This window comes from Chrysemys picta, chromosome 2 (genome assembly GCF_011386835.1).
Source record: "Chrysemys picta bellii isolate R12L10 chromosome 2, ASM1138683v2, whole genome shotgun sequence".
Classification (NCBI taxonomy): Eukaryota; Metazoa; Chordata; order Testudines; family Emydidae; genus Chrysemys; species Chrysemys picta.
In genome coordinates, this window is record NC_088792.1 from 137624471 (window position 1) to 137640621 (window position 16151).

A 16151-nucleotide genomic window follows, 5' to 3' on the forward strand; every position below is an offset into this window, starting at 1 on the left:
AGCGTCCCCTGCCCATGTGCCTCAGCCCTGCCTGGTCAGATGCCACCACCCGTCAGTCCTTGGCCTCCCAGGCTGCCAGTGATGGGAGCAACTCTGGGTGGTGGCTCGGGTGACACAGACACCAGACCACTAGGAATTGGGTGCGGCCCTGTGGGACAGGAGAGTCTCGCAGAGGGCACTTGCGGGACTCTCCTGCCCTTCCCAAGAGCGATAGCACCCTGTCCTAAGAACGTAAGTCTGGGATGAGGCAAAGCTTGTCATTAATTAGCCTGGCTAAAGAGCTGGGTGGAGCTGCTCCGGGGACAAGCTGGCTCGCTCCTACTCATGGAGGTGAATTCATCTCCCTTCCCAGGAGCACCTGCTCTCCCTTTCATTCCCCACCAGGCTCCTTGTGCCAGGCCAGCGAATGGCCACAGGATGGGAATGAGGCCTGGGCCCCGCCCCAATCTCCTGAGTCTAATGCAGCTGCTCACCTTGTCCCCCATCAGCTGCTGGGTTTCCCCCAGGAGGGAGTAGGTGACAGGGAGAGAGACACACACATTTGTCCTTCTGGTTGCAGGGCTTGTGTCCTTCCAATCCCATTGGTGGCTGCACAGTGGGCAGAGTCCTCGCTGCGTGCCCGGCCCAACAGAATTGCAGGGCGTGGTGTGGAACACAGAAAGAGATAGAGAGACTCATCCTCCAGCCGGGGTCGGTCTGAGAGAAATTGGCTGGGGTCCCAGTCTCACTCTTCTAGCGGGTGCCATTTCCCAGCTGGGTTCCTTACCCCTCTGGTGCAGCAGCAGCTGGTAGAGCCGGTAAACCCCCTCCCTGGCCTGCCGGCTGATGTCCTTGGCTGGGTCACTGACGGACAGAGCCAGCTGTGCCACGTGGTGACCCATCCTGGGGAATTCCGCTGAGTTCTAATGGACGGGAGAGGGAGAGGGGACTCCATCAGCATTTTCCTGTTAGCTCCCAGTCCCCACCGGGCCAGGACTCTCCTTCCCCTCAGCCCCTCTGCATGAGATGCTAGAGGATAGGAGCTAGAGCCAGACCCTTAATTTCCTCTGCCCCCAAGGAAGCCTGGAGCACAGGGCTGTGGACAGGGCCCGCCATGAGGACTTGCTTCCCCAGCTGCTCCAGGATGACAGGGAGGCATGAACCTGGAGCACAGTCCCCTTAAAAGCCCAGAGTCACCACTTAACTAGGACAAGAAGAACTTGACTCAAGCCAGGCTCACTCTCTGCTCTGACTCTGCCTCCCCAAGAGGAACACTCCTAACCCACAGCCCCTGCAGCAGCAGATCCTACAGCCCGTCAGAGCCAGATCACCTACGCCTGGAGTCAGGAAGCTGGCGTCAGAGGTCACTTATGTCAAACTCAGGGAGGGTGATGGTGAATCTGAGCAGGGCCGTGCTGCTCTTAACGGCCCTGGCTCTCTCTCGCGGCACCCTGGACACGATCCAGTAGTTAATGTGCTGTGGGGAAAGGAGGCATTGCACTGACTGCCCTGACCAAGGATGCCCACTGGGGGCCCGGCTAGGAGGACAGACTGGAAAATGGATCTAAGAGTGAAGGTAAAATTGCCCCCACCTCTCTCATCGGGCTCACCTCCAAGATGTACTGGAGCCTTTCGGTGTCTGGGGACTCTGCCAGCAGGTTCCCCAGCATGGCGTCCAGGAAGTCTGGCAAGACCCTAGGCAGATCCTGAAAGCAAGGGAGAGCCATGGGTCAGAGTTAGGGAAACTGGGGCTAAACTTGCCACAGGATGGGAAGACGGGTCTCTGGGAAGCACTGGTGAGACCCCCAAACACATATCCTGGCCTCTCTCCTTCACATCCCACTGCAGGCAATTAGCAAGGACTCATGGCAGCATGACAGCTGGCTCTTCAATCCATGACTTTAGCATGATCTACCTGCACTTGGGCGGTGTCCTTCTCCATGCCCAGGGTGAAGACGGCGTGCAGGGCAGCTCGGAGGAGGTGGGTCTCCAGCTCTGGCTCCAGGGCAGGTGTCATGGTGCTGGCAAGAGAGAGGAGCCGGTATTAGACTGTGCAGTACGGGGATGGGACTGGCACCAACACGCAGGTGAAACTGCAGGGAAATAGGCACAGGCTGGCAAGAAGGGAAACTGAGGCACCAAGCCAGGGAATGACAAGGCCAAGGTTTCTCACACAGACAGTGGCAGGGCAGGAATAGCCCCTGTTCCCTGCACCCTGCTGCCCCTCCTGTATCTGATCCTGGGTGTGAGCCTCTCCCCAAAGCCGTTGCAATGTTACTGGAGTGAAAAGAACAGCCCAGCCAGGAGAGAGTGAACCTTCCCCGCACCTCTGCCAGAGGAGCCACCCTTGGGCGGTGACCTGGGAGTGGGAGGGGCAGTGACTCCCAGCCCTGGGCCTGAGCAGCACTGGGGTTAGGGGAACCGGACCGGAGGGTCTTGGTACCTGAGGTTGCCCACAGCAATCAGGGAGTTGGCGAGGACGGCGCCGGGGGGAGAGTTATCAGGCAGCTCCTCAATGAGCTCCTGTGAGACCCAAAGGAGCGTGTGAGATTCGGGCCTCACTGACACTTCCCAGTGAGGAGATTACACAGCCAGGGCCCCACACAACCAGCAGGATCCCCCCACCTGCCCCCGCTCCTCCGATTCCTGCCCAATAGTGACCACTCTCCGAATTTCTCCCGTCTCTTCTCCCCAGTCTTCAGCCCCAGCAATCCCTGCCCTCTGCTGCCCCTCCAGCACCAGCCATGCCCCATCCATTGGTCTGGCTAGACCCCTGCCCCTCCCATGTCTCTGTCCTCCCTCTGGGCGCCGTGTCTCGCTCACCACAATCCTCTCCGCCACAGCCGCCTTGCAGCAGTGCGGCTCCAGTGTGTCCTGCCCTCTCTGCTGTGCAGCGAGACGCGGGGTGGATGGCGTGCAGGAACACGAGCTGCTGGGCCTCCTCCTGCACCCACCAGGAGTGGGGTTAGGGGAGAGAGAGCCAGTTAGCCAGGGACCTCCCTGCCCCCACACAGCAGCTGCAGGACTCAGGCCTGAATGGGGGATAGTGGGGACCCGCCCATTGTCCAAATCACCCACCACTCCACCACAAGCACGGTCAGGAACAGGGACAGTGCCTGTGGGGGGAGGAGACCCGGCTGGTGTGTGACAGACACCCCCACCTCTGGGGTCCCAGATCATGGAGGAGAAAGGTCCCCATTAGGGCTGGTGGATCATCAGGGACAAGACCCTCTGCAGGGGGTCAGGTGCTGGGAAGGGGCAGGACAGTCTCGGTTCCAGCACAGCTGGGGAACGTTTGTACCTTTTCTCCGCCTTGGAGCTGCTCTCGGCTGTTATTGAGAGCAGCCTCCTCTGTGGCCATGTCCACCCATTCCTCCTCCTCGTCCCCTGTGTCCCTGGCGGTCCCTGCACCAGGGAGAGAAGGGGACAGGGTGACGCCTGCTGCCACTTGGGGGAAGGACAGGGGCACGCTGGGGCAATGTGTCCCCTTCCCACCTCCGGTACCCAGGGCAGATTGGGCCCCACACTCCCCCGTCTCAGTGATGCTTTCAGCCCCCAACTCCTTCAGGAGCCCATAGCAAAGAGACCCCCCCCACGCTGTCCTGGACTCCGTGGGAGATGCCTCCCCCAAACTGGAGCACCGAGGACCAAAGTGGCAGCATCTAGTATCAGTGGGGTTCATGTGGCTCAGGCCAGACCCCTGGGCTGGGGATCCGCCCCCATAGCACTGATCGAGGGCCTGGGCCCAGGGTGTTCACAGCCCCGCCCTCACCTCTCCCTGAGCCCAGCCTGACTCCTCACCTGGAACAAAGCTGCGGCGCCCATCGGCCTCGCTGCTGCCCGAGTCCCAGGCACTGCTGCTGTCCCATGGGGAGCGGGCCGAGCTGCTGGTGGTGGGACAGGGATCCTCCACCTCCTGCCCTGGGGAGGCTGGAAGGTCCTCACTGACCGGGCCGGGCGATGCCTCCTGCTGGGAATCAGGGCTGGGCTCCTGGGGCTGCTGCTGCCCACACAACATGTCCCAGAGTCACTCTGCCCGGCTCCCCTCCTGCGCTGGGTCCTGCCTGCCCAGCCGCAGCCTGGCCCAGCTCTATTTCGACCTGGCCTCTCCCACCTTGGCACCTGCGCTGGGAGCGGGTTTTCTCCGCCAGAAGACTGGGCACTTCCACCTCCTGGCCTGGCCGGGAGCTCCTTCCCCGCTAGTGGGGACGGAGGGGCCGCTCTGCTCCCGGGGAAGATGGCAGCTGCTTCCCTCAGGCTCTGGGGCCACCTGCAGAGCCTTCTTCCTGAACATCCTCAGGAGCCTGGCCACCCTGGAACCGAGCGGGAAGCGGGCGTGAGTCTGGGGTCAAGGCAGCCTCTCACTAACCAGCCTGTTTGGTCCCTCCCCATCCCTGCCCCAGCCAGAGCAGCTCCTCCTCCCCCCCCAGGGGTGCACGTAATGCAATCTACACGCACTGGCAGGAGTTCATTGCATGATCTGCTCCCAGCGTTCCCCCTCGTCACCTCTGGGGCTGCAATGCCCGGGGAGTCTCCTCCTTTTCCATCACTGGGCTCAGTCACTTTGGACAAGCAGCTCCCTCCTGTGAAAGCAAGAGTCTGTCTTATTGCCAAGGGACAGAGAAACTCGGCCAGCAGCAGGGGGTGCAGAACACTGGTCTAATGTGGGGGTGACAGCACCTCCGGGATCCTGACATCCCGGCACTTTACACACCTTCCTGGAGCCTCCCAACCCCCCTGGTCTGTAGGGGCTGCTACCCCAACCCTACTGATGGGAAACAGGCCTGGGGTGGGGAAGCTACTGGCTCAGGGTCACACCAAGTGTCAGAGCCAGGGATGGGACCCAGCAGTCCTTATTTCCAGGCCCCTTCACTAACCACTGCTGCACACTCCCTCCCATAGCTGGCAATTACAACCAGGCCTTCATGTCCGGTCCCCCTGCTTTGAGAGGGAGTGTGCTCCGCTGGAGTGACTGGAGCAGGGAACTGGGAGTCAGGACTCCTGGGTTCCATTGCTGGTTTCCTATTGACCTGTGGGACTTTGGGTAAGTTGCTCCCCGCTCTAGGCTCTGTCCCCAGCAGTCAAATGGGGATTTCATACTTTCCCACTATTGGAAAGTGCTGGGAGAATCCCCCAGCAAAAGCTGCTCTGACAGTGCTAAGCAGCATCTGACCATTAGAGGTCAGAGCGCACTGCCCAGGAGGAGGAGTGTTTGGTTCTGGGCTGTTGGAGTACGGGCTTTCAACCATCTGTGCACACATATTATACTAATTGCATCTAGACCACCTCTCCCTAGTGTGCTTGTGAGAATGTCCTTATTAACACCAAGATGGATCACATCTACTGTTTACCCACCTCCACTAGGCCCGTAACCCTGCCAAAGAAGGAGCTAGGATTGGTTTGGAATGATTTGTTCTTGACAAGTCCATGCTCACTAGTCCTAAGAACCAAATTGTCCTGTAGGTGCTGACAAACTGATTGTTTAATAAGGAGTTGCAGTATCTTTCCAGGTATGTTAATGGATGGGAAGATGTTCTTTTTCAGGGATCTCTGACGAGAACTGGGGCACAGCACTTAGTTTGTTGAGGCCATAAAATGGAGACAGGCACCTCTTCTCTTCTCCCAGCACCCCAGATACCTAAAAGGGTGGGACTCACATCCCTCAATGGGCTTTAAAAAAGACAATGGTTAAAATGTGGCTCCAACCATTTCTGGTTTCTGCAGACTAGATGTTTTAGCAAAGTTTAGAATTCCTTGGTGCTCAACACCGTGAAACTCCCCTTTCTCCTTTACAAAGGGCTTTAACGCCCCTTATCTCACCCAGGCTCTCGACTGCCCAAAGTTGGAGAATTGTCCCTGTTCCCATTGCAGAGCACTCCCCACGACACACACACAGAGTCCTCCTGGTGGTGGGAGGGGAACAGAGGAAAGGACAAAAGAAGTAAGAGATGAAGAGAAAGGAGGGAGGGATGGAGGAAAAGGTAAAACAAAAAGGACAAACCCTAATGTCCCCAGTGATTCTAAGGGACAAAATCCCAGGTGGGGAATAAAATTCGGCCACCTTAAGCTAGTGTTTTCCATGCCTAGAATTCAGCTGGTGCCAGATGCATCAGACTGAACAGGTTCCAAACCTCTCGGAGGCTCTTACCTTCTAAACAGGGACGTCTGTTTTCTAGTAAAATCAGGAAAAAGAAAAGAGAAAACTCCAAAGAGGTTCCTCCTGGCGCTCATGTACGTGACCCCTAATACTCTCTCAGTCCTCAAAGAGAGACCTCGAGAAGGAGACTTGCTGAAGGAAAGCTACAGGGGACTCTGAGGTTTCCCTGGCCCTGCGCCCCTGTCCTGCCTGGCTGATGTCAGCATCTCTCTGTGAGGTCACCACCTCCCCAGCACCTTTGACCAATAGGCTGAGGTCCTGCAAAAGGCCTTTGTGATGTCACTCCCACACACACCCCTCCCCTGCAGTGCTAATGTCCTGCCGCAGGCCAGACACTTTGGAGGTTTGAGCTACACAAAGAGGAGACACTTAGATTTCAAAAATTAGATGAGATGTTTCAGTCTGAGTTAAGTAGTTGCTGCTCTTAACAATTGCAACATAATAAAATACAAATAAAATAGACTATTTCAGCCATTCTATTATGTCCTAATCTGATCTGAGTAAATGTGATAGGACACCTCATCTTATGCACTGCTCCTAGTGACACTCTCCAATAGATCCCCATTCTCCACCTGTCGGGAGGTAGGTAGGAGCGGATTGTTATCCCTCCTTGAAAGAGGGAGAAGCTAAGGCTGAGAAAGGAGAACTGACTTGTCTTAGGTCACACAGCCATTCCGTGGCAGAGTTGGGAATAGGACCCAAGAGCCCTGATTTTCAAACCAACCATCGGATCTTGAATTTCAGACATTGAATGACCTGAATAAAGTGTTCTCAAGTGAGTTCCAGACCAGAAAGAGTTCATAGTAATTATTCAGCAAGTATTTTAGGAGAACTGGAATGGTAGAGAAAATAATGAACTGCAGAGAAGCAGCAAAATTTGTCGAACATATGACTGGTTATGACTATTTACTTGGTCTTAAAAGAAAACAACAGGGACCTGAGTCTCCTCCCTGTCAATAACCCCCTGCTCAGCCAATCAGGGTAGATACCGAGGGGCAGGGGGATGAGGGTTCTCACCAGAGAGCCCAAAGGATGGCCCAGGTCACCGCTGGGGATCACTGTCTGAGAACTATTTCAACGCCACATTTTTCGGTGGACCTCCCACAATGGGAGTTGTAGAGCACCCCCCACGACACACACACACACCTCCTGGTGGTGGGAGGGGAACGGGGAAAGGACAAAAGAAGTAAGAGATGAAGAGAAAGGAGGGAGGGATGGAGGAAAAGGTAAAAGAAAAAGGACAAACCTTAATGTCCCCAGAGATTCTAAGGGACAAAATCCCAGGTGGGGAATAAAATTTGGCCACCTTAAACTAGTGTTTTCCATGCCTAAAATTCAGCTGGCGCCAGATGCATCAGACTCAACAGGTTCCAAACCTCTCGGAGGCTCTTACCTTCTAAACAGGGACGTCAGTTTTCTAGTGAAATCAGGAAAAAGAAAGGAGAAAACTCAAAAGAGGTTCCTCCTGGTGCTCACATACATGAACCCAAATACTCTCTCAGACCTCAAAGAGAGATCTCGAGAAGGGGACTTGCTGAAGCAAAGCCACAGGGGTCTCTGAGGTTTCCCTGGCCCTGCGCCCCGTCCTGCCTGGCTGATGTCAGCATCCCTCTGTGAGGTCACCACCTCCCCTGCACCTTTGGCCAATAGGCTGAGGTCCTGCAAAACGCCTTTGTGATGTCACTGCCACACCCACCCCTCCCCTGCAGTGCTAATGTCCTGCCACAGGGCTGACACTTTGGAGATTTGAGCTACTACCTGTGGATCACCCCACTCAATGAGTGTTCATTCTAGGAAGCAAGCCGGCTAGACAGTAAAACATCACAAGCTGCTCCCAATGCTACACTCGGTTTCTCAGAAATGAATAGACTTTATGGGCAGCAGAGACCGTTAGAGCATCTAATCTGAACCCCTGCATATCACAGGCCTCCTGTCTACCACAATAGCTACTTTGGGGGCAAACACATTCCGGAAAGGCATCTAGTCTTTATTAATGACATCAAGAGATGGATAATCCACCACTTTCCTTGGTAGCTTCTTCCTGTGGTCAATCATCCTCGCTGTTGAATATTTGTGCCTTATTTGTCATAGGAATTTGTCTCTTTTCACCTTCCAGCCATTGGGTCTTGTTCTGCCTTTCTCTGCTAGACTAGAGAGCCCTTTAATACCCAGTATTTTCTCTCCATTAAGGCACTTCAACACTTCAATGAAGTCCCCTTCAATCTTCTTTTGATAAGCTAAACAGGTTGAGCTCTTTCAATAGCTCACTAGAAGGCATTTTTCTCCAGCCCTCAGAACATTTGGTGGCTCTTTGCTGCCCCAGCTCCAATTTCTAGGACCATCTTTTTCAAAGGAGGACACCAAGACTGGAGGCAGTATTCCAATAGCAGTCTCACTGCTGCTGTGTCACCTCCCTATCCTACTCACGGCTCTGCTCCTACGTCTAATGATGGCTTTAGCCCTGTTCACCACAGCATCACACTGGGAGCTCATGTTGAGTGGCTTCTCCACTCTGGCCCCTAAATCCTTTTCAGAGTCACTGCTTTCCTGGATCCACGTCCCCATTCTGGAGGTGTGGCCGGCGTGCCTTGTTGCCACGTATAGGACCTTGCATTGGGCTCTGCTCAAACTTGTTTTCTTTGAATGGGTCCAGCTGTCCGAATGAGCCAGATCGCTCTGTATCACTGCCCTCTCCCCATCAGGAATTACCACTCTGCCTGTATTTTGTCACCCCTCAATCTTATCCGCAGTGATTGTATGTTTTCTCCCAATTCATTGATAACAATTATTTTAAAAAATTAGTCCTTGAGAGCTTCTTCAGACCCTTAGTACCCAGGACCTGCTCCCCACATCACAGTGAGAAATGCTGTCCAGCCCTCCTGGTACAGAGGGGATAAGCACAGAACAAAGGTACCTTTAGGAGCTGTGTTGTCCATAGGCTCTGAACAACATGTGGGGGTCAGCAGATTACAAACGCACGACAGACCTGTAGTGTAGACAGGTCCCAACTGTGTCTCGGTTTCCCACCCTGTAAAATGGGGAGAACAAACAAAACCTTGATTAGCTCCATTTGATAGCTGGGGAAACCGAGGCACCCAGCGGTGCAGAGACTCGCTCATGGTCCGAAAGCCAGGAATAGAAAAAGCAGATCTGTTAGCCAGGCCTGGGACCTAACCCTGGTTTTCCTGGCCTTGCTGCTCTACGTTTAGTCACAGCCGCCATGTCTTTTCCCCCGTGTCCCTTAACCCAACGTCACTGCAGAAGAGAGATTTTCTGGTAGCCAGCTGGCTCTCCTGCATGTGGATGTCGTTCCAAAAGACGTGCTCTGACTCAGTCCCATGCTATGGTTGGCTGAAGGAACCACTTGGTCACATTCTAGCCCTGAGTTATACAGGAGGGGCGACTAGATGCACATAATGGTCCTTTCTGATCTGAACCTCTATCAATCGCTACATTTTCTGCTGCTAGGAAGAGAACTCTGGACCTATTTTCTCTCATTCACTTTCAGTCGGAATAATTTCAATCCAGGCCAAAGGATTTCCTTTTCCATTGTGTCTTCAGCACCTTTGCGAGCAACCAGTTACTGTTACCCACAGGTTACCAGTTTCAATCTGTCCCAGGGTGAGATGGCCAGGAAAGGGGTTGGAGCTCAACTGCACCTGGCCCAGGTGATGCAGGTCCCTAGGGTGAAGGGAATAAGTGTGGGGGTCACGTGACAAGACGCAGCCTGTGACTAGGACCCAGGCCTGCTGAGAGATAGAAGGGCAGCCTGTACTCAGCCAGGAGAGAGACCCCAAGGGAAGCAGGCATGGGAGGGGCTTGGAACATCCTTTAAAGGTCAGGGACAAGCTGGGAAGGGGCCAGGCTGAGCACTAAGGACAAGGCCCTAGGAGGGAAAGACAGGGCAGTTTAGGAGATGGGGCAGATAGTCCAGTTGGTTTCGGCTCCCAGGACCAGACACCCAGAGGTGAAGGTGATTGTCGGGGCTTCTGTCCTTCTTTCCCAGTGTAGATTTGATAGTGGAGAAGACTGATGCCGTAAGGGGGAAGTGAGTTACCCCAAGGTCACCCAGTGAGTTTATATCACAAATGCATACTCGGAAGGATCCAATAGAAATATGGATTTTCCAGTCTCTTCTTTCTAGGAGTCCCCAGGGCTAAGGTAAAACCCCTGCGGCCCCTCCCCATTCTGCTCACCTCCAAGATGTGCTGGAGTTTGTCTGTGCTGGGGGGTGCTGTCAGCAGGATCGAGAGCTCGTCATCCATGTTCTCTGGGCAGGCCTTGCTCAGAGCCTGCCAGCGGAGGGAGACCAGGGGTTAGGAGCCTGCATTAGCACCGGTGTGCCATTGACCAAGAGCTGGCTGAGGTAAGCGCCGCCTGGCCGGAGCTCGCACCCAGAAACCCTGCCTCAGGTCGGAACCCCCTCCCACACCCAAATTCCCTCCCAGACCTCACACCCGGCACCCCAACCCCCTGCCCCAGGTCGGAACCCCCTCCTGTACCCTAATCCCTCCCAGACCCCACACCCCCACCCCAATCCCCTACCCCAGCCCTGAGCCCCCTCCCGCACCCAAACTCCCTCCCAGAGTCTGCACCCCAACCCTCTGTCCCAGCCCGGATCCCCCTCTGGCACCCCAAACCCCTAATCTCCAGCAAAATCCCAGAGTCCGCATCCCCACCGGAGCCCTCACCCCTCCCTGCACTCCAACCCCCAGCTCCAGCCCAGTGAAAGTGAGTGAGGGTGTGAGAGCGAACGACTGAGAGAGGTGGGCTGGGCTGGAGTGAGTGGGGGTGGGGCCTTGGGGAAGGGCATGAAAGGGGTTGGGTCAAGGGCCTTTGGGTTTGTGCAAGTAGAAAGTTGACAACCCTACTTAAGGACCTTTGAAAAGCAGCCTCCTTAGCACCGCTCCTGATACCAGGGGCCAAGGCACCCCCGGACATGTGAACCACAATAGGCCAGAGCAAAACGCTGCGTTATAAATCGGAGCTCAGGCTGCCAAGCGAACGATAGCTGACAGACAGGAGATGCAGGAATTAAGGTTGTGCCTTCAGCCAGCAACTGGTATTCATCCGTTTGCACCACACACACACCTGTAGGCAGGGCCACTATTTCCTTGTCTGTCTGCCTGTTTAGCGTCTCTCGGGCCTACTGTGCCCATCCCCGTGGTGTCTGAGTGGCAAACCAAGGGTTTGACGTGTGCATATGAAACTGCCTGACTGGAAGGACGTGGTTTGGTGTGGATCAGTGACTGCTGGGGCGATTGGTGGCAGAAGGCTCTGAGGGCCTGGCTCATTCCGACCTGGCTCATTCCAATGGCTTCTACAGCTGAGAGCAGCCCAGTCTCCTGCCTGGGTCCGACGCAAACCAGGAAGTACAGGACCACGGTTAATAAGAACAGCTCAAAAGATCATTTTCGCTGACCCAGCCCTGCACAGATTTCCAGCTTAGGTTTGCATTTTCAGCAAAAGTTCTTCTTGATTATTTTCTCCCAACCCCCTTCTGCCTCCATAATAGCCAGCCACCCCGTCAGTCGCAACCTGGGGCGCTCCAGGGACAGCGTGTGTGCGTGTATGTGTACATCTGTACATATGTGTATGTGTACATGTGTGTATGTATGCGTGTACGTGTATGTGCACATGAGTGTTGTGCACATGTGAGTGTGCGTGTGTATGTGTGTACATGTACCCCAGTCAGATGTATACATCTGGATTTCCTTTGAAAGAATTTTCAAATTGAGCTGATCAAGTGCAATGGCAAAGCACCCAATTCCTCTGCCCCCCAACTGCCTTCGCTGCTTTAACGTACAGCCTGCTCTGCTGGCACCTCTGACTCCTGAAAGCCCTAACGCTCCCGGGGAGCAGGCCGTACCCTGCCCTGCCCTGGCTGCCCCGGGTGTTACCTCGGAGGGAATCGTTCCAGATTCCAATGGGTGGCAGGTCCAGGGAAGAGCCTTATCTGGGGGGAGGCTGTACCAGACCCGCCCGACCCAGGCAGGCTCCCAGGTATTCTCTGCTCGGGGCTGATAGGGCTCCTTAGCAGTTTCTCTCCAAACAAATTCCAGTTCAAGACACCTGAGAGCTCCACAGCAGGGCGGCATCCCCAGAGCGCAGCAGGGCGGGGGTTAGGGGGAGCAGTCGGTAGCAGCACCTGCCCCTCGTATGGCAGGAGCGAGAAGTGCCAGCCTCTCTGCACAGAGCAGCAGCGTTCAGCATGGGCCAGACGTGCTGCGGTGATGGGTAAGAGCGGGCTCGGAGAGCCAGAGGGTCTGTGGGGCAGCGCTGGGCCCTTCTGCTCCGCACTAGGGCCGGGTGGGCGTGTTCAGCTGGGATTGGAACCCACCAGCACTTGTGGGTGTGAATGTGGGGCTGGAACTCAATGTGGGGCGCTACTGGGGGGAAGGGCAGAGAGACACCTGGGCTGAGACCCCAGGGAGACAGTCACTCCTGCCCAGCCGGGTTAAATTGCCCAGCTGTGTGACAGACCCCCCATCCCCGAGGGGTTCCCCCCCCCCCCGGTAAGTCACAGCAGGGTAATGTGCATACTGAAGGGCAGGGGTTGCCAGAGACTGGCTGGGAGAGGCCTTTGGGGATGGAGGAAGCAGCACTAAGGTACATGCCAACCTCCCTACAGAGGAGGGGCCGTGGGGCAGGGAGCTGGGACACTGCGTTGTGGGTCATTGTCTGGCCCAGGCCCTTCCTAGCAGGAGGCCGAGGCATTTTCTTCAGGTCACCTTCCGCTGCAGCTTGGCCACGGCCCCCATACCCTCTAGCCCAGCCAGGGATCCCAAGTGGGGATTGTCACGGCTGGCTCCTCCCTGCCGCCAGCAGCTCTTCACTGCCAGGGAATTCCTGAAATCCTGTGTGCTCCTCCCCCCCACACCTCCTGGGGCTGTGAGTGCCATCCCCCCGGACAGCCCCTCCCCCGAGCTCTGAGTGCCCCTGGCCAGTCCCTCCCCTCAGCCCCCCCCACTTCCTGGGGCTCTGAGTGCCCTCAGCCAGTCCCCCTCCCACACCCCGGGGCTGAGTGACCTTGGCCAACCCCCGTCCCTTCAGGAGGAACTCCCAGTACCCACCCAGCCCCCACACCTCAGGGTTCCCCTCCCTGCGGCTCTGTGGCCATACCCCCACCAGGGCCGGCTTTAGGCCAATTCAACCAATTCCCCTGAATTGGGCCCCAGGCCCAAGCCCCGGTACGGTGTACCGGCAAGAGCCAGTGCGCTGTACCAGGGTGGTCCGGCTTCCCCAGGGGGCAATTTAAAGGACCTAGGGCTCCCAGCAGGGGCCGGAGCCCCAGGCCCTTTAAATTGCCACCAGACCCCCACTGCTGGAGCCCTGGGGTAGGGCTGCGGGGCTCTGGGGGCTATTTAAAAAGTCCGGGACTCCCACTGCCTCTACCGCCCCGGCCCTTTAAATAGCCACTGGAGCCCCGCTGCTTCCCCAGGGCTCCCGCGGCTATTTAAAGGGCTGGGGCGGTAGAAGCAGGGGAGCCCTGGGCCCTTTAAATAGCCCCCAGAGCCCTGGGATAGCGGGGGACTCGGGGGCTATTTAAAGCTGCCTCTGCTGCACCCCGTCCCCGCACCAGCCCCGCACCACCTGCCCTGCCCGCAGCCAGCCCCGTCTCCAGCCAGCCCTGCACCCCCTGTCCGCAGCCAGCCCCTGCTGCACCCCTGCCCTACCTCCAGCCCCGCCACCCCTGTTCTGCCCGCACCAGCCCCGCCCCCCTGCCCTGCCTGCAGCCAGCCCTGCACCCCCTGCCCACAGCCAGCCTCTGCCGCACCCCCTGCCCTGTCTCCAGGCAACCCCTGCCGCACCCCCCTGCGGCCCTGCCCAAAGCCAGCCAGCCCCACACACCCCTGTCTCCAGCCAGCCCCACACCCCTTGCCCTGCCTGCAGCCAGACCCTACCTCCAGTGAGCCCCTGCCCAGCCTCCAGCCAGCCCCATGTCCACTGGTGCCCTGCAGTTCCCAGGGCAGTAACCCTGCACACCTGCTTCAATGAGGGGGGCAGGGAGCAGCTGGGACCCACACATGTGCACACCACTAGGGTGACCAGACAGCAAGTGTGAAAAATCGGGACAGGGGGTGGGGGATAATAGGATCCTATAAGAAAAAGACTCAAAAATCGGGACTGTCCCTATAAAATCAGGACATCTGGTCACCCTAGCACACCCCCAGGGAGTGGCGGGGACCCACACACGTGAAACGGAGCTCATTAATAACCGATCAACAGCATATATGATGCAATGTACATAATATATAATTTTATTTTTTATATAGTTATGGAAAGTAAATAATACATGGAAGAAATTAAAGGCTTTTTTTTCCATTATTTTTTTTGTTAGTCATCCCTGCCGGGGCCCCGCCAAAAATGTTCGAATTGGGCTCCGCCCTTCCTAAAGCCGGCGCTGACTCCATTCACATGGTGTGCACAAAAGTGAAAACTATTTTAGTGTATGAGAAGCCAACAATAATCTTCCTCCAGTCTACTCCTATACCATCTGTCCCTTTAAGGGTATTGGGTTCAATCTCACCTGTGCCTAGTTATCCACTTCCCAGTTTAAAGGGGTTGGGCCAGTGGTTGAGTCTGGTGACCAGGCATCTCATGAGAGTAGCCTGGCATAGGTGGCACATGAGTCTTTCATTTGGGGAGGCTACTCCCAGGAGTGCCGGAAGCTCCCTAGAAATGGGGGCCACCAGCACCCGAACTGTGACCATGCCCCTGCTCTGCCCTTCCTCCCGAGTCCCCGCCCATGCTCACCCCACTCCCTGTGAGTCTGTCCCCGCTCTGCCCCGAGGCCGCACCCTCACTCCACCTCTTCCTGCCCCCACTCTGCCTCTTCCCCTGAGGTCCTTCCCACCACTTGCTACTCTCTGCCCCCCTCAACCCCCCATTTCTCTCTCTTAAGGGGAGGGGAGGGGCAGATGTGGGTTGAGGCCACAGTCCAGGTGCCAGTGGCCCCCCACTTCTAGGGAGCTTCCAGCACTTCTGCACCCAAGGCACAAAGGTGGCAGGCCGGCGCACCTCCAAAGGGAGGTGAACTGCATCTGACATTTGCCCCCTGCGTGGCCAGCCATTTTTATTTTGGGCAGGCTTACAAAAGGAAACCTGCTCTGTTAGAGAGATGACACCAGGGGTTAGGGGAGAGCTCTGTGGAGAGTGCCAGACAGTGAAGGGGGCCCAGCAGAACTCACATATTCAGATAGACCAGGGAAGTTGAGAATTTGGGCCTAATTCTCTGATTCAAGTGTAACAGGAGAAGGACCTGCAGAGAAAATGTAGGAGATGTAGAGTGGGCCCAGGGTCAGAGGGCATGTATTGTGGTGAATTGCTTCCAAAGGTCCTGAGGTACTGGTTTCACGAACAGAATGCCATAATACAGTTTGAGATAAGAAAGTATATCGTTTTGTGTTTCTTAAATCCATCAATTACAAGCTTTGTGTAACTCAGTCAGAAGTGCAGACATCAATAGCAGTGTCACAACAGTTAGAGGAATAAAGTGAAGGGAATGTGTAGATATAGAAGTGATAGGGAGGGAAAATATCTGTAGATTACGCAAGCCCAAAATAATAACCTGAAGGCCTCCTGCCCAGTATGTTCTACAGGAATTCTCCAGTATGCACAGTGGCAAAGATGTCAAAACCTGTGATTCTGGTGCTGCATATAAGAAAAACAAATTGGCAGTTTTTTTTAAAAGAAAAAAGCTAATATTTTCTTAAGCCCGAAAGGAAGAGGCAGCTATAACAGCAGCAGAAATGACCATTGGGTGCCATGCAGTAAAACATCATTGGAGCAATAATTTCTTTGACTGTGGAACAAGCTCTCATCCCAATTGTGGAATTGTTTTCCAACCCTCAAAACATGTAAAGTGCAGAAACAAAAGCAAAGTCATTGGATAAACATGATATGGCACCAAAATCTAGTCAGAGAATTATTCAGTACCATTTTCTGCTTGATTTCAACAGATGCATTAAACAAGGGAAATTTTGTTTTTTTCTGCATTACATCCTTAAACCTT

General features: G+C 55.5%; 1 long non-coding RNA gene across 1 annotated transcript; it reads right to left on the reverse strand.

The window, feature by feature from the left end:
- Window positions 1-1611: 1611 nt before the first annotated feature.
- LOC135981126 (uncharacterized) lies at window positions 1612-2582 on the reverse strand. The gene is made up of 3 exons (XR_010598089.1): window positions 2423-2582; window positions 1895-2000; window positions 1612-1685 (listed from the first exon to the last, which is right to left on the reverse strand). It is a non-coding gene; the product is annotated as an uncharacterized LOC135981126 (long non-coding RNA).
- Window positions 2583-16151: the final 13569 nt, after the last annotated feature.